This window comes from Prunus avium, chromosome 4 (assembly GCF_965620075.1).
Source record: "Prunus avium chromosome 4, drPruAviu1.hap1.1, whole genome shotgun sequence".
Classification (NCBI taxonomy): Eukaryota; Viridiplantae; Streptophyta; class Magnoliopsida; order Rosales; family Rosaceae; genus Prunus; species Prunus avium.
This window is the reverse complement of record NC_142287.1, coordinates 14,751,732-14,770,152: the sequence shown is the minus strand read 5'-3', so window position 1 is coordinate 14,770,152 and position 18,421 is coordinate 14,751,732. Positions and strand designations below refer to the sequence as shown.

The 18,421-nt window shown below is 39.9% G+C and overlaps 1 long non-coding RNA gene across 1 annotated transcript; it reads right to left on the bottom strand.

Moving 5' to 3' along the window:
- Positions 1-8,527: 8,527 nt before the first annotated feature.
- LOC148294869 (uncharacterized) lies at positions 8,528-11,324 on the bottom strand. Its single transcript, XR_015835387.1, has 3 exons — positions 10,000-11,324; positions 9,728-9,913; positions 8,528-9,598 (listed from the first exon to the last, which is right to left on the bottom strand). It is a non-coding gene; the product is annotated as an uncharacterized LOC148294869 (long non-coding RNA).
- Between the last annotated feature and the right edge of the window lie 7,097 nt (positions 11,325-18,421).

The following is an 18,421-nucleotide window of genomic DNA, read 5'->3' as shown; positions in this document are numbered from 1 at the left end:
TGTAATTCAAACCAGCAATTACAGAACTTCTCCCAATATCCTCTCCAAATGCTTACTCCTAATGTCATTAAGCCTAAGTTTAGGATCTTTTACCTACATTTTATAATTTCCCACCCCCACCAAAAACAATCAACTAAATATATTGAATATTCATAAGGAAATTACGCATTATTGACAGAAAACTGACGCATTATTGACGGCAGAATAACACATTATTGACCGCAGAAATGACGCATTATTGATGCCACAAATGACGAATTTCTCACCCTCACAAAAAACAAACCAAACCCAATAAAATCAATCCAGCAACAGTAAACTTACCTCTCAAACTCAAGCGGGAGCTCTGAAGTCAATCAGCTTAAGAGAATGTGGTGGACATTAGAGAAGACTCTTTGGTAGTGGAGACTCCATCTCTACCACAATCGAGGAACAAATGCTGCTGCGGCGTCTAGCTACAGAACCAGATATGCTACTTTGCTTTCATCTGGAATCTCGTGTGCTGAACGAAAAAGAGAAGGGGTTTTCACTTCAGCCATAGAATCAAAACAGGGCAATAGCTAGATAAGAGCCATTAATCGTCATACCGAGGATGCCATAGATCGCAGGCCTCCCAAGGAGCTGATGACAATGGAGCGACTATAGGGTTTGGGAGCTTTGGATCTTTCTAATTCTGGGTTTGCGTTACATTCAAAAACAGAGGATTGTGTTCTTGAATTTTTCAGAGAAGGAAATATCTTCAACTGAAGTTGGGTTTCCAACGGGTCAGATTTCAACCCGGTTCTACATGCACCCTCTTTTAAAAACTCACCGTTGGATGAAATCCAACGGCTCTAACATACCCCTCAAAAAAACCCCTTATAACTTTCCCCTCACTATAGAAGCTCCCCTTTCTTTGTGTGTTGGGTTAAAAGAAGAGACAGATGCTAGCCCAAAAAAAAACATGAGTAATAAAAAAATAAAAAAAAGGAAAAGAAACTAGCCTTTGAAAAGGCCACGTGCCATGCCTTGAATTCCTTCTCTGTTGAGTTGCACGTTGGTCTCTTTTGTCACAAAGACCACAGTTGTGAACCAATTTCTGCTCATGGGACAGTCAAAATATCAAAGGCCCCGAATAGATTAATGGGCTGTCAAAACAATTGCCCATTAATTCTCAAAAGTCCCCAATATTTAATGGGTGAACTAAATAAACACCTATTAAATTTGTAGAGGCCCAAATTATCCATTAATTTCTGATTTTTTCCCATGAGTCATCTCCCTATGAAAATCTTCAAATCGTCTCAAAGACACAAATTCTAAATTATTGGGCCACACTTACCCATTAATTTCTGATTTTTTCCCATGAGTCATCAACCCATGCAAATTTCAAATTCAATTCTCAAGAAATACAAACTCTCAATTAGTGGGCCACACTTACCCATTAATTTCCAATTTTTCTCATGGGTCATCTACCTATGAAGATCTTCAAATTGTCTAAAAGACACAAATTTTCAATTAGTGGGCCACACTTACCCGTTAATTTCCAAATTTCAGAACTACGTTGGTTTGATCCCTTCGAAAGGGTACGTAGGCAATCTAGAGACTCAATCTAGATGCAACCGCCCAAATCTCAAATCCAAATTGAATCCCTGGTTCATTTTTAACCAAATTCACCCCAAACACACATCAAGATCGAATCCCTGGTTTATTCAGCTAAATTCACTCAAACGATTTTTCAATCAAATTCATTCAAATTCCATTATTTGCAATGAGTCATTTATTCATTGCAATTCTTTGAACTATGAGTGGCTTGATTCTCGTAAGGGATATGTAGGCACCCTGAGGTTCGACTTAGGGGCAGCTGCAAAACTTACACACGTTCTGTTTCTTTATGATGGAATCAAAGGGTTTTCCCTTGAAGCAAGGGATTGTAATTAAGAGACTTGCGTCTCAAATGGGTCGAACCTAAAATAATAAAACCCCATTATTTAATTAGTGATGGTGAAATTATGTTGGGAGATTCACATTTTTCTTCAACACGGCAGATGAACCATATTGGGGGCAAACGTCCTTGCAAGGTAGATCACAAGTTTGGAGCTTTTTAATAGAAGACTTGAGCAAAATATCCTGAATGTTCTACATGCCATGCACCTTCTTGCTATCTGCGCCCATGGTGTGCTTGATAACTTAATATTTGTGCTTATTTTCTATACCCTATTCCTATGATTTGCAGTAGCTTCTTCTATGAAATTTTTTTTTTTTTGATGTGTTTAGTGTGAGTTTTGTAGGAAATCGTCCCTAAAGTTGAGTTGGAGCTAAAAAAAGAGAAAAATATGGTGAAAAAGAGCGAAGTTTCAAAATTTTGGAATTAACAACTTGGAACTCAAGAAACTGCCTATGCAAATGGGTCAACTTTATGGATTTAACTGTATGTTCTCAAGAAGAACCAGATAACTTGCTATATGTGCTTGGAAAGCTCGGGAAGTCTAGCGTTTGGAGAATTTTACGGTTCTTGATTTCAAGTTTTCTAGAGAAAGTTACATTAGGTTTAGTACCAATGGATCAGTGTTGGAATTTTGCGTGAGTTTTGACAACTTTGCATCACAAGTTACCATTCTTGGTAAGCAGGCTTTTGGACGTCCTAGTGTAGTTAGGAGGCACCTAATCTTGTGTTAGGTCAATAATAAATCAGCTATAATTGCCTAGATCAATTGGCATTTGGTCTGGTCAAAGAAGTGCAACAAAACTCAAAGCCTAACACAACTAGGAAGACAAACTCCCTATTCTAATTGGATTTTATTTTTATTTTTTTCTCCTATATCAGGCTAACCTATTTCTCTTTTTTAGGTAGCCTATAAATATATCTTTTCAAGGCTTTTGAGAAAACCCTAGCATATTTTTCAATATCTCAAATCACCCAATTCACATACTCACTTTCTTAGCCGTTCATAGCCTTCAAGATTTGCCGGAGGAGGAGTGCAACTATAGTGGATTCATCTTAGGGTTTTTCTAACTTAATTCAAACTTTGTATTCTATGTTTATAAGTTTATTGTTTGTATTCAAGATGGCTATGGGTAACTAAATTCTTTGCTAGGGATCCAATGTAACCTAACATGACGATTCTATGTTATTGAGTTAATACTTTATTTTTAATCAATTTATATTCATTATTTCAGTCATTATTATAATTGTGATCTTGATACTTGTAATTGTCTGTTATAGGTATTTTTGATTGTCTAAGATAAGATTGGGTGAGGGGTTCATCCCTAATCTTATATGCACTATGAATTAATGAATTGTTGTTAAAGCCGGGGTTCCAACTAAGACGCTTCTTAGTTCTTGATTGTTCTTCATAAACTTAATGGGTTCTCAATTAAATTTGGCTATGGGGGTCATTAGTTGGGTTTGATTGAGGAGTGGTGACACCGTGGCCGAACGAATCATCATAATAAAGAAAGGATTGTTATGGTTAAGTCGGACTCCTTGTTTTCATCCATTGATTTTCAAAACCAATTTCCAACCTTTGTTAAATTTATTTTCTTGATTTTACTTTGGAACTTTTAATATTTCATTTTTTTTTTCTAGTTTTCTTAAGGTATTCATATTTGCAATTAATTGATAAACTTTACAAATCTCTTCGGGAACAACTCTCGTATTTCCTTGCTATACAATCATATCGATTCATACACTTGCAAGGTAACACTTTTGTTCATCAGTGCTTGACCTTGGCAGACGACGAAGGAGCAGCTCTCACTTAAGTCTTCTTAGCAGACGAGACCTCCTCTGAAGAAGACTTGATCATAGCAGAAGGAAGTCTTGGCTTCTTTCTTAACGGAGACACATCTCTTGCTCGTGAGGTCGAGGCTTCATCTTTGGAAGGCTTGGGAGCAGCTTCATCTTTCTAGGGAGTTCATTTGAGGGCTCCTCCCATTCGTCAAGTAGATCATCCGAATTAGGACCATGTAGCGTCCACCTCTCAATATCTCCAACCAGGGGTAGACCACCTGCTTTCCTTCAATATTCGCTCAACAGCCAGTGTCATTCACCAAACTTCGCAAGGATGTTCATGGCTTGACAGATCTTCACCATGTCTAGATCAAGAACGAGTTTTTTTGTGGATGTCATACTCTGCAAGTAGAAGACAGAAGTCAGTTAGCCACAACTTAAAGAATTCAAATGACATTGAAGCAGACCAACATATCGTGACATACCATGGCAGTAGGTGATGGGAACTTGTGAATCATCATCTACCTCACCTTCCCACTTTCTGCTGACCTCCAACACGTCAGTGCTACACACATGATCATGCTTGAGCGCACAAAGTTGGGCATACTTCTCGTAGTGGTTCACCTTGAAGAAGTAGAAAATCTCCAGCAAGGTCAAAGCGATTCAGGTTGTCAAAGCAGATGATCGCCCAGTAGAAATTTGAAGTACACTAATTAGGAGCACACCCCATGGCATGGAACACCCTCTTGAAGAACAGCGACATCGGGAATCAGAAGCCCAAAGAGAAGTAGATCGGTCGAAACTTGATGATCCTCGCATCTAGATCGTTCGGGTATGTACGAGCCACACTATCCGTTGAAGGCTCCGTCAACCTGACATGCACATTATCCAGTATGGCAAAAGCAAAACTGGCATGCCACTTCTGAAACAGGGGCTTAGTTGTGACGCGATACAAATTCGCCACAAACCTCCTCTTATGAACTCAAGAACCGCCCCACAAGTACATGGGCACTTGAGAACCTGATGATCGGCTTCCCTCATCAGATGATATGATGGCTGAATAGCTGCAAAAAGGAAGAAAAATCGCTAGTCAATTCACAAGTCAAAAAAAATGTATTTAGCTTGTGGTAGAAATATATATAAAGGCCTTGCAGCCCAAGCCGCCACCTTCTAGTAGGCCACGAAGCAGCCCAGCTCAACAAAAAAAAAAAAAAAAAAAAAGGGAGTCGCGCAGCCCAAACCCCCAACACGGCCCAAGCCGTGAACGCCACTCGAACCAGCCCCAAGGAGCCGCATTAGCTCCAACCCGTGCTACAGCATAGCTAGGCCACGCCAGCACCTTGAGTACATAGCCAGCCATTGGGCTTCGCCCACGATGCAGCAACAGTGGCAGAAAAAAAAAAATTACAACTGCAACAACTGCCGACAGCTGTTGTCACTACTACTTCAAGCTGCCACTCTAGCTGTTGCCAACTATCCCAGCAATAACCAGCCAACTGGTCCTCGCAGAGAAGCCTAGAAAATTAAATAATAAAAAATATTTTTCAGCTTATCTTGGTGCGCACGGCAACTCCTCTTCTCGACAAGCAGTACACTCCTCCAAGATCTCTCTCTTGAGCTAGAAAGTATAGAAAGACAAATTTGCAATTTGAAGAGGAGTGAAGAGATTTATAATGGTTGGGCCTCCTAGGTCAAGGAATCAAAAGCCTACTCCAATTAGGAGCCCAACTCACAAAAGGAGCTCAATTAATTAGGGAAATTATATTTTATTTAAGATGGGAATATCTCCCTAAATCAAGGATGAGATTTCCACCAAATCTCCTTGATTAATTCCAATCTCCTATTTTTGGGTAAGAATAATCCTAATCAAATATGGATTATTCTTCAAACCCTAGCCTACAAGGAGTCTATAAATAGATGGCTACATAATACACTTGAGGTAATTCTAAATTCAATTCTAAAATCCTAGAAAAATTCTCTCTCTCTCTCTCTCTCTCTCTCTCTCTCTCTCTCTCTCTCTCACGCCACTCTCTCTCCTCTCTCTCCTTCACGGCCATGCACTACCACACACACAGCTCCGACCACCCGGCTCTCCCCATGAGAAAAGACCTCCATCATTTTTGTTATCTCTGCATCTTTTTCAAGATCATTTAACTGACTTAGGCATCAAAGGGCCTTGGGCCAACACCCCCCGAGTATGGTCCGTTGACCTAGATTTGTTTTATAGGGAGCGAGAAAGAAGAAAAAGAAGGAAGTTCAAAGGGCAAAGGACTCAATCTGTGAATATTCTCCCGTGTGATTATTTGCACAAACAATAACAAAGCCCCTTAAGACAAGAATTAGGATTAGAAACTTGGTAACATGACCAAATAGAATTGATGATATGCATAAGAAAATCAATTGATGTTGTAGAAAACCACATAAAGCAGTTTGACACGTATCTTTAAATAATTTTCTACAACATGATTCTATTATTTAGACCAAGTATAGTATCCAAATTTTTTTTTTTTTTTTTTGGGTTTGTATATTATCCAATTGATAGTTACACCTATCTTTAAATAATTTTCTTTATGAAATACTACAATTTAAAAATAAAAAAAGTTTTGGAATTCGATAGTATGATGTACATGTGACAAATGGTTCCTCGAAATTGGAAAACTGAATTCTAGCTCCATCCACATTTCTCATTTTGGTCTTTCTTCCGATATTTAAAACAACCAAGAATCTCAATTGGACAATTTCTATTTTCTAAGTGCATCCGCAATGGTTGCTCAACAGTTCATTTTAGTTGGGTTCAATAGTTCAATGTTTTGAACTTTTTTGGCAGCTATTGAACTGAACTGCAGTTTCACTTACAGTGGTGCAGTTCAAGAGCTTACATATTAAAAATTAAAAAATAAAAATATGTTTTTAAATGATTGAATAAAATAAAATAAATAAAGTGATGTATGACAAATCATGGATTTGTTCCTATAAAGGAAATTTGAAAAGGGAGAAAATTTCGAAATCAAAAAATTGGGCTTCAAATATGGAAAATCATGCTTGAGCATTAATTATGGGGCTAGGAAAAAAAAGAAGGCGTATCATTGGAATTTTTGAGTTGCTTGATTTCTTGAGAAGAACTCTATTATATTTATATTTCTAGAATAAGTTATCAATCAGGATATTATTTTCCTAATATTATTTTAATTAAGATTTAAATTATTTTCTTATTAGTTAAATTTTAGGAATATTCTAGAACTTAAGATTTCCTACGTTTTAAGGGTTTCTTTGTTATCTATTTAAGCCAACACATGGCTTTGTATTTGGCAATTTATTCATATTATTAATCAAGTTTAGAGATTCTCTCTATTTTATGGTGAATTCCAGTCGTTGATGGATTTCAGATCATCTTTTCGGGTTTAGATGTTTGTCAATCAGTACCCGTGTTTTCGTACTACATCATAAAGTTAATTACGATAAGTTTTAGGTTATTCCATAACAAATTTGAATATGAATAAGCAAATGTATAATTAGCTATCCGTTTTTTTGAAAAGTGAAACAAATCAATAATGGCTAGTATATATATTAACTAGATTTTTTTTTAGCAATAAAATAAATCAGAAATGGCTAGTTTCTTTGGAAAAAAAAAAATGTTTGTGCCTAATAAATCTCAGCCAAGGAAACTGACCGAGGGAACCCCTCGTCGGCCCTAGCACCTACCCTCGGCCGAAAGTTACAAGTCTTTATTCGTGCCCATTTGGAAACAAAGGGAAGTTTGTAGGGCAAGGTCATCACAGCCTTGGTAAAACTAGCTGAGGACAAGCTCCTCCGATACACGACCAGGGCATTAGGTGCGAAAATCTCATGACTTGTAAGATTAAGTCACTAACCCTCATATCAGGGCATTAAATGCTCCTCCAAGGCCCGAGACGCAAAGCCCACCATCAGGGCGGCGGCCGGGGTTTATGGGGGTCACACCACCATGCTTCACATTCCCAAATATCGATTCGACTACCCACTAGCTCTAATCAGAACCTCTACATGTAGATTTTCAGTCTCCTTGTCTTCTCAAGACCTTTCCTATAAATACCAGGCTCCAACTACATTTGAAGGGTTCAACACCAAACACAAGCCTCCCACGGAGCAAACTATATTTTTCTGTCATTTACTTCCTGTCATTTATTTTCTTGTAATGCATTTTCAATACTTTTACTTGCTTTCTTAGGAGTAGTGGCAGTTTGTAGAAAAATCTATTCATCGATATATCATACAACCCTTTATTTTCAAGGCGCCGGAGCACCATCTTTATTACTCTTTCGTTCATCTCATATATCATACGACCGTCGCCACCCAACGACGCGCCGGAGTACCACCCAAAAACCACCATCAACATCACCATTAACGGCCTTGTAGCTCAGGCCGTGAACTTGATGGCCGAGATCAGTTCCTCTCTCAGCCACAGCCGCTCGATTAGAAGTTAGATTTAAACAGGCACACCCCCTATCTATTCACCCAATCAACTCACCCTCAAACGCACGGCAAACCGTGCTGGCACGCCCGCGCACAACCACACATCATACCAAAGAAGGACGACCCGTGTTGACGCAGATTCCCTCAGCTTAGAACACCGGGCCGCGAGATTTGCGAGGCCAACAAAAAAGTACCGACTAGTTTACACTAATTAAATGTAATGAAAAAATTAAAAAGTAAAAAGTAATGTTGTCCATGTGTCCATAAGGGAGAGGCTGTAAAATTATTATAATGGGCCAACTTATTGAAATGAATTTCATTTCAAAGTTCTTAGAAGAAGAATACTATTTGGTTTAATATTTTTGTGTGTTATTCATCTCACAAAGAGGGATATATATACACGTAGGGTTACAGTCCTAAATCCTAATCCCACTATCACAGGGAGTAATTACAGGCCCATATTAGGAAATATAATATTACAAGGAATTACCTAAAAGATAATACAAAAGTCAACATTCCCCCTCAAGTTGGTGCATAGATATCACTCATGCCTAACTTGTCTAAGAACTTTGAAAAAATGTGACTCGATACAACCTTCATAAGTATATCAGCCAATTGGTCTTCCTTCCTAATTGCGGGCACTTCAACAATTTTATCCACCACCTTCTCCTTAATAAAGAACCTATCAACCTCAACATGTTTCGCCCTATTGTGTTGCACCAGATTATGAGCAATATCGCAAGCAGCTTGATTATCACAAAATAACTTCATCAATTGACTAGGTGCAAAACCCAAATCTTGTAATAACAGTTTAAGACATAGGATCTCACAACTTCCCAACGCCATACCTCTATATTCAACTTCTGCACTTGACCGAGCAACCACATTTTGCTTATTACCCCTCCATGTAATATGGTTACCTCCCACAAAAGTAAAGTATCCCGACGAGAGTGTCTATCATCAATTGATCCTGCCTAATCTACATCTATATAACCTTCAACTTGAGATGGTCATTCTTTGTATATAAAAAAATCATTTTCCTAGACTCCCCTTCAAATATCGCAATATCCACATAACTGCCTTCATATGTTGTTTGCCAGGATCATGCATGGACTGGCAAACCACACTCAAGGCATAGGCAAGATCAGGCCTCGTGTGAGCCAGATACATCAATCTCCCAACAAGCCTCTGATATCGACCTTTATCGACCAATACTTGGTTCGGATCAATCTCAAGTTTGAGTCCTTCTTCCATTGGTGTAGCAATCGACTAACAAGCCAACATGCAACAAATCTGTTGTCTACTTTCTTTGTGACAGGAAAATTCCTGATTTAGATTGTCGCACTTCGATTCCCAAAAAATATTTCAGAGAACCAAGGTCTTTCATCTCAAATTCCTTGGACAAATAATCATGTAACGTTTTTCGTACTTCTTGATCATTTCCTGTCACAACCATATCATCAACATACACAATTAGAGATGTAACCTTACTCTGCTTCTGCTTAAGAAACAAAGTGTGATCTGAATTACTTTACTTGTAACCAAACTCCATCATAGATTTCGCAAACTTACCAAAGCATGCTCGTGGGGACTGCTTCAAACCATACAGGGACTTCTTCAATCTTCATACTTTTCTACTGTATTTTTCTCAAACGTTACACCCAGGTGGAAGATCCATGTAAACTTCTTTTGTTAGGTCTCCATGCAAAAACGCATTCTTCACATCAAATTGTTGTAGGGGCCATTCCAAATTTTCAGCTAAGGAAAACAATACTCGAACCGTGTTAATCTTAGCTACTAGAGCGAAAGTTTCCATGTAATCAATTACGTAGGTCTGAGTGTACCATTTTGCTACCAACCTCGCCTTCAATCGATCAACGGTACCTTCAGCCTTCTACTTCACTGTATAAACCCATCTACATCCCACAAGTTTCTTGCCAGTTGGCAAATCAACTATCTCCCAGGTAGCATTCTTCTTCAAGGACTTCATCTCTTCGTTCATCGTTGTCTACCAACAAGGGTCAACTAAAACTTCCTGCACACTGTTAAGAATAGATACAATATATAGTTGATATGCAAATTACTTATTTGATCCAGACAACCAATGGCTAGACACATAATTATTCATAGGATATTTGACATTGCACTTTGGGTCGGCCTCATAAGTGGGTTTCAGGATACCTTTATTAATACGGTTCGGAAGGCAACTTCTTGGTGGTTCGTTGTTGTGGGCATTAGTGACTGAGGATGAATGGTTATGGGTATCAAAATCAGACAGAGGTAGCGGCAAGAAGGACAGCGGTTATGTGGCAGTCAGTGACTGTTGCGAAATTTAGGTTTACCAAATTAATCAAATTTTAAATCAAAAGATAGTATAGCTAAGTAATACAGATATCATCCCACAAGGATTGATTTAATTCTTAATATTCCTACCAAATAAACTGAAATTAATTTTAAATTGAGAAACTTTAATGGATGAAATTGAATTGAATTTGTAATTGAGAAAAACTAAAATTAAAGGAAGCAATTAAAACTAAAGACAAAGTTGCACAACACAAGGGATTTACCAAGAGAGAGACACTAGAGCATCCGATTTCACCTTAAGCAATCCTACCCAACCCCTTAGCATATCAATTCCAAGCAATTCCCCTTATTGATGATCAATTTCCCTATATTGTTCAATGGCCATGGCATCTGGTTACGTACAACGTATCTTTACATGCAATTCTCTATGGCATCTAGATGAATTCGACACATAAAGAACCATTAAGCTCTATGTACATTATGTAGCGATCACACAAACCCTAACTGCATGGCACCTACAATTAGTCATTCATGGTATCAATTGCAAGAAGCAAAACTCAAGTTAAGTATGGCATCTACTCTAACTTGCATCACACTAATTCAACTTAGATGGTGATCAAGCATCCAAACCAAATTAAACATTAAGCACAACAAAAGATACTCAATAAAAAGGGAAAAACTTGAAATTAATATTGACTAAGAAATTGAGTATTCATGATTAGGCTACATCGTAACCCTAGCTAAGAAAATTAGTTCCTCATAGTCATAATTGAAATCACAATAAAAAATAGCATAAGTTTAGAAAAACCCTAGACTCGAGCCTTTCTCTCCTTGCTTTGCCTTCAGCCTTCTGCAACTTCTGTCAAAAACTTTGATCTCTTCTTCACGGTAAAAATTGTCCCCACAATATGGAATAATAATCCTTTTATACCTCCCAGCCATCAAAGGTCAAACCAAAAGCTCACCTCACAATAAAGGCCCAACCCTTGTCAGCTAACGGCCAATCAAAAGGTCTTATTTCACTTGGACTTCAAGTCCTAGTTGGAAAAGGGGAGCCAAATAAAAGTTGAATAATTAACTAAACTATCCTAATATCACTTCAACTTTTCCACGCTAGGTACACTCCAACACAAGCCCATGTATCACATCATGTGCATCTTCAATTCAGCCCACTATTTTCTTTAGTAAACTTGATTAGGCCCATTGAGACTTTTCCACCACAATTGCTCTAGACACCCAAAGCTACACTTCTACTTTATTTTCCATGTATGTCCAAAATTGAGCACCTATAAATCAAAACAATTAAATTTAGTGCAATTAACCAATCCAATCCAATTATACAAAATCTAAGGGAAATATTTGTCAAAAAGCTATATAAATATTAACATATTAGTGACATTGCAGGACTATCCACCTCATCTTCATTTTCTTGTGAATGCAGATCACCACTTATGTCCAAATTACCACCACTTAAATCTAAGTCATTCACATCTACAAGTTCATGTGAATGAGAATCACCACTTATTTCCAAGTTAATTCCACTTAAATCCAATTCATTCACTACTTTTGTATTCACGAAGCTATAATTAAGAGTCTGCACTTCCTTCTAGTGCTCCCCCTAAAGTGAGGTCTCTGATGAGAAGAACATATCATTCTCATGAAACACAACATCCATGGTGACATACATTTTCTAAGTAGGTGGATGATAGGAACTGTTGGCGCTAAATCTGAACAGATAGAGATGAGTGCAACTTACAAATGGGATGGACGATCGAGAGATCGATTGAATATTGGATGCCGATTCTTCCTGTCCTTGGATGCTGATCCTGAATAGAAAGAAGTCGAGACTCGTAAGGTCTATGGAACCGGTGTGGAACCAGCCTAAGACCCTCCGATGCCGAAGTAAGTTTGTTGTTTTAAGAGCTCTTGCTGTTGACCATATAGAAGTATAAAAGTCAAGCTGAAAAGTCTTACCCCTGTATTGTAGTGGAAGGGGCCTTTTTATAGGGGGCATTTAGTATGCTCTTAGTGCTCATTTTCGATGTGGGACTCGTGGGAGGGCCTTCTGAGGTCGACACGAGTCCTTAGATATTTTGGGCGGGTACTTCGAGGTTGATTCTCTACAATCGGTAAGGGATGCCGATTGTAGACGAGTTGGGCTCGTAATGGCTGTTCGCAGCTTTAAGACAATGCCATCGGTGGCCGATGCCGATTGTCCGAGGCCTTGGGTACTTGGGCGAGTTTATGAGATCCACGTGTCGTTGTACGAGTGGAGGGTCAGATACGGTACAAACAGGAACAATACCCTTTCTGATATGATGCATAACCTACAAAAGCATACTTCGAGGCACAAAGATCAAGCTTACTTCATTGATGCTTGTGAATGTGGACAAAAACAACATACCAAAACATGCAAGGTGGAAGATTTGGAATGGGACGGCCGGTGGTGAGAGTCATCAACGTCTAGAATGGTGTCTGGAAGTTAACTGCTCGGGACAGAATACAGTTGATCAAATAAGCTGCAGAGGAAAAAGCATCTCCCCAATAAGATAATGGTAAATGTGCTTCAAGTAGAGACGCATGGAAAACTTCAAGGAGGTGTCAATTTTTCCTTTCGGCAACTTCATTCTGTTGCGAGGTATATGGGAATGTAGTCTGATGAATGATGTCATGGTGATCCAAGTATTTGCGCAATTCGGAGTTCACGTATTCACCACCATTATCACTGCGGAGCACCTGTATTTGAGTCTTAAACTAAATAGCAAGCATTTTATGAAATTTCTGAAACAACAAATTCACTTCACTTTTCGATTTCATAGGCCATACCCAAGTCATTAGGGTGTAATCATCAACAAAAGTAACAAACCAGTGGGCACCCCCCAAATGTAGCAATCTTAGATGAGCCTCAAATATCAAAGAGAATCAGCAAAAATAGAAAGGAACTTTTATGCATACTTGGTGAAAAGGAAGTACGATGGCTTTTCACCAATTCACAAATGTCACAACGAAAACTAGAAACATCTGTAGGGGCTTTTTCGTTTCGGCAGCTACAGATGGGCCTAAGCTGCTGTAAAGAGCAAATGGGTGGACTTGCCCCTGTGTCTGAGTCTAAGTTCAAGAATCAGACCCCAAGAGTGCTTCGAAAAGGTTGTGGAGGCTTAGGAAACACCTTGTTCTCTTTCAACAACAAAACCAACAGTTGCTTACCAAATCTACCAAGTCTCATCCTTCTTCCCAAGAAACCCTAGCTGGTTCTTCCCAAATCTACCAAGTCTCCTCCTCCATTCCTCTTCTCTCCCTTTGATTCATCCCTATTTTGTGAAATCTCCCTAATCCAAACACATAGAGACAAGATTTTTGGGAGCTCTAGAGCCTTCCCGCAACTGTTCCAGTGGCAATCTCCTATCTTTGGCTACCATCTCTCCTTCTTTCCTCCCTTATTTCATGGCAAGAGCTGGTAGGAGAAAGAAATGGGTAACAGCGTTGGTCTAAAGGGTGCTTTTCTCCTAGGAACCTACGCACGCAAATATCCTATGGTTTTTCGAATGGTCTGTCTTATGTTTGTTTTTGGCCATGTGCTGGAGGCTCCCAGCAGCCTGCACATGCAAGTATCCCTTGGTTTTTCTATCATGGTAAAGTCTCTAGCCATGTGCTGGAGACTTTCAAATATTTTCTAAGTCACTTGGGCCATTCCGTAAGGTAATGGGCTAGTTTACTAAAGGGATGGGCCAACCTTCTAGAGTGATGGACTATTTTTTTTACTAAGGTGATGGGCCAATTTTCTAAGGTAATAGGCTACATTTTTCTCTCTCTTCGTACTTACCCACATATTTGGGCTCAAAAAATGGGCTTGAGTTTTGGGGCTCCCAAGTAGCTCAAAACTTCCACTTCTTGGCCCAATCAATAGGCCCCATGAATGCTCGTAATCGTCCATACCACAACCCACTCTACAAGCTCCGCCCGGGCATTTGCGTGGCTTGGGCCCACTTAAGCTTGTAGCATGGCTAGGCGCAAAATAATGGTTTTTTGCTTGGCATTGCATGTCGATTGGCGTGTTTGTGCTCAAATCTTATCACTTTTGCAAAGGGCTATGACGCTTGACAGGATAATTAGCATGGGTTCATAGAGCCAGTGCATTTTATAGGCTCATTTCAACTCTTAGCGTGATGGATTACACATTTATTTGGCATGGCGCATGGATCATTACTCGCGCAAACGTGTATGACAAACTTTCACGTGCCCAAACTGGGTTTCTTCTCAGTTAGGTGTCGCATTGGGCCGAATTTTATTTGGGCCCAGCCCTGGATTTTTTGGGCCTCAACATTAGCCCCCTTAATTATTAGGGCTATGAATAGGTGCTGGAATGGGCCAAATAATTAAACCCGACCCAAAAATCATATTCATTATCGCAAGGAGACCCTTCTCTTCCCGCGTGCACAATGGCCACATGTCATGATAAGCTCCAGCAGTTACTTACGGTTTCCCAGATACCATCTTCCTTCTTTCTTCTTCCTTCTTTTCATCTATTATATATTTTTTTTTCTTTCCCTTTCCTCTCTCCATCACTTTTCTCTTCTTTCCTTTTTTCTTCCTCCAACGAGCTGAGAGCGAGAGATAGAGAGAGAGAGAGTGAGATCGAGAAGAAATGCCCGTCTTCAGCCGTCGGAAGGGAGCTCGAGCCGAACCTGACTCTGTTATCCTCCCCGGTACGAAGCAACCCGCTTGTCATTTCTGGAAGAGATCTCTTCGTGCAGATTTTCTTCCAAAAATCCCCAATTTCCCCTTTCTTGGTGCATCTGAAGCTATCCTTTGAGGAGATTAACAAGGTATGCCCTTTTCTCTTGAAATTTCTTGAATCAACTGAGGGGTTCGTTGGGTTCTTCATATCCATGGGTTTTATTTCTTTGTTTTGGCAGCCAAGCACTCGACTTCTTTGACTCATCCATTCTCTACGCATCACCGCAACAAGGGTACCCATGGTGTAATCGCTAGCAAGGAAGGGTTTGTGTCAGTTTTTGGGTCCTCCCTTTTCTTCTTTCAACTTTTCGCAAGTTGCTGGAAGGGTGCCGAACCCTTGAGGAGGAATCACTGGTATGGATTGCTCCTTTTCCTTTTCTTTATTTTTTTTGTTTTGTGTTAGGCCTCTTTGTGCTAGTGAAAAAGGCTAACCTTTGTGTGATCCACTGCTCCTGTGATTGTAGGTTTATACATCTCTGGAACAGGAAAGGAGAGGTGCTGAAAGCTTGTGTCGCATTCCTTGCTGTTAGAAAATTTGAGCGCACCAGCTTCGTAACTTGGGCATTTGGACTTCTATCTTGGTCTTTCGGTAAGTAGTTCTGCTCATTTGCTGGAATTGGGGGTTCTCCTTTTGATCTTATAGGAACAGACATAGACTGGTGTTTTAGCCTAGGCTCGTTTTTCTTGTGAACCCATGCTTGATTAACTTTGGATTTTCTCCTTTGTCGCGAGAAATTGGAATTGACAGAATGCATGTTTTGCAATGCTTGAATTTTTTTTGCATTATTGAAAGAGAATTTGCTTGCCATGGGGATTGCTTGTCGATCATGGAATGAGAATTTTGCTTGCCATGGGTTTGAATGATGAATTGCATGCTGCTTGGATACTTGTTTAACCGCTTCTTTTGGCGTGAGCTTAACTTGTCGTGCTTGGCACATATTTCGTGTGTGCTACATTCTTGACCCCCTCTTCTTTTCTCTTATTATTATTTTTTTGCAGGGGTCTGTCACTTGCCAAGATTTACCATGACATCCACTGATCCCCCGTCAATCATTAGGGATCACCTTTATTCATTGGATGACATGCTGAAGAGGGGGAGGCCCCCATCCATTGCTTAAGAATGCTTGTGAGGACCCCGTTGTAGATGGAGAGCCGGCGCTTGAAACTACTCCAGTGGTTGATCTTGCGTCTATATCAATGTGTTGTATAGAGAGGGGCTTGTTTCCGGCACTTCCCTTATTTTTTTAGTATCCATGTGGCATTAGCAAGGGTTGGTCAAAGTGGGTTGACTGTGAACTAAGGGACCCATCTACTTGGGACATCCTACGCCGGACGGGGGTGTTGGACGTCATCTTCCTCTCCAAGGCATGTGACATCCACATTAAAGCCAAGATGCTTTGCCACATGGTCAGGCGATAGAGTACCGAGACGCACACCTTCATGTCTTCATGGGGGTGGGGAGTTTACCCCCGCACTTAAGGATGTGGCTAACATCTTCCACCTCCCCATTTGCAGCAACCAAGATCCCTTTAATGTCCCACTGACTCCAGAGGATGGAATGAAGCTTGTGATCTTGTGGAAAGGTGCCTCGACTGCTCATAACACCTCTCTGCAGTTTAGCAATCGGATACAGTATTTCGGGGATGCCAACAGAAATGAGCCGTGTCATCTTGCCACACTTATATCATTATAGCTTGGGAGATACATCTTTTGTGATTTTTCTCAAAATTGTTTACATGAGCGGGTGTTCCCTTTGGCCTTGGCGATTGATAAGTGCATTATTTCCTATATTTTTATACCTCTCTGATTTGGTTTTTGTATGGAAAGTTAATTTAAAAGAGCATTATTACCTTACTTTCCTTATGTTCAGCAATTCTGCGCTCTTGGAAGGATTTCAACTGAAAATCGACTTTTCGAATGAATTTTAGAGCAAGGCCAATTGGAGAAGAAAGCTAAGACATTGAAGATCATTGTATCAAAGTTTCATAATTTTCTACTAAGCCAAATGCTCCAGACTTGCAAGTCAAGACAGCCTAAGTTGAAATCCCGTCAGAACTGCACTGCTGTTGAAGATTGAAGATTTGAAGACCTTTCCGATTTTTCCTAGTGACGTGTAATATATGCTTTGAAAGCTTAGAGATAAAGCTATGTTTCTCATATTTTTCCAAAATTTTCTAGGAAGTGGAACGACCCTAAAACGTGCGTGCAAGTTGGCTGACGTGTTTCCAAGTCAAAGAAGGATCTCTTGAGAGAATCATCTTTTCCACCATACTCTTCCACCAACTTTCATACACCCAAAGAAACATCAGAGAGAGCCAAGAATTTGCTGCTGCACTACTTGAGGAGCTTTCGAAGGTGTTCTTGTGGAGACTCCGAAGATCAAGTCCATCGGCCAAATCGGTTTTATGACAATAATTCTCTTATTTATATTTTCTTTTGTCATGAACTAATTTCCCTTGCTAGGGCTACGATGTAGCCTAACCATGAATACTTAATTTTTATAGTTATATTAATTCCTGATTATTATCCCATGTTGAGTATTTGTTACTGTTCTTAATGATTTAAATATCTAGCTAATATTTAATTGATGATCCAAGTGGAGACCGAGAGGAGATGTTTGGTGTTTGCTTCTTGTAACAAATACCATGACTTGGATGAGTGCCCGAGAGGGACTAACATGACTCAAGCAGTTTTTGTTTGTGCCTAATAAATCTCGGCCGAGGAAGCTGACCAAAGGAGACTGACCGAAGGAACTTCCTCTCGGCCCCAGTGTCTATTTACGACCGAATGTTACAGGTCATCGTTCACTTCCTTTTGTTAAAAACAAAGGTAGGCTTATAATTCAAAGTCATCACGGCCTCGGTAATCCCAGCCGAGGACAAACTCCTCAGATATACGGCCTAAGTAGGAAAGTCAAGTGGCATCGCCACGTAGCGTTGAGGTCCCACGCTTCATTTAATGAAGTAATGCCTTTTATCACAGCAGAAAGCCCATGATCCACGTAGGAGCATTTAATGAGCCAAGAAATAGGGGACGTGATTGAAGTCAGATATGGCGAGTAAAATCAGGGATTAGGTGCGAAAATCCCATGATTTTGTAAGGCTAAGCCACCAACCATCAGACCAGGGCATTAAATGCTCCTCCAAGGCCCGAGACGCAGTGCCCACCATCAGAGCGGTGGCCGAGGTCTATGGGGGTCACACCACCATGCATCACATTCCCAAA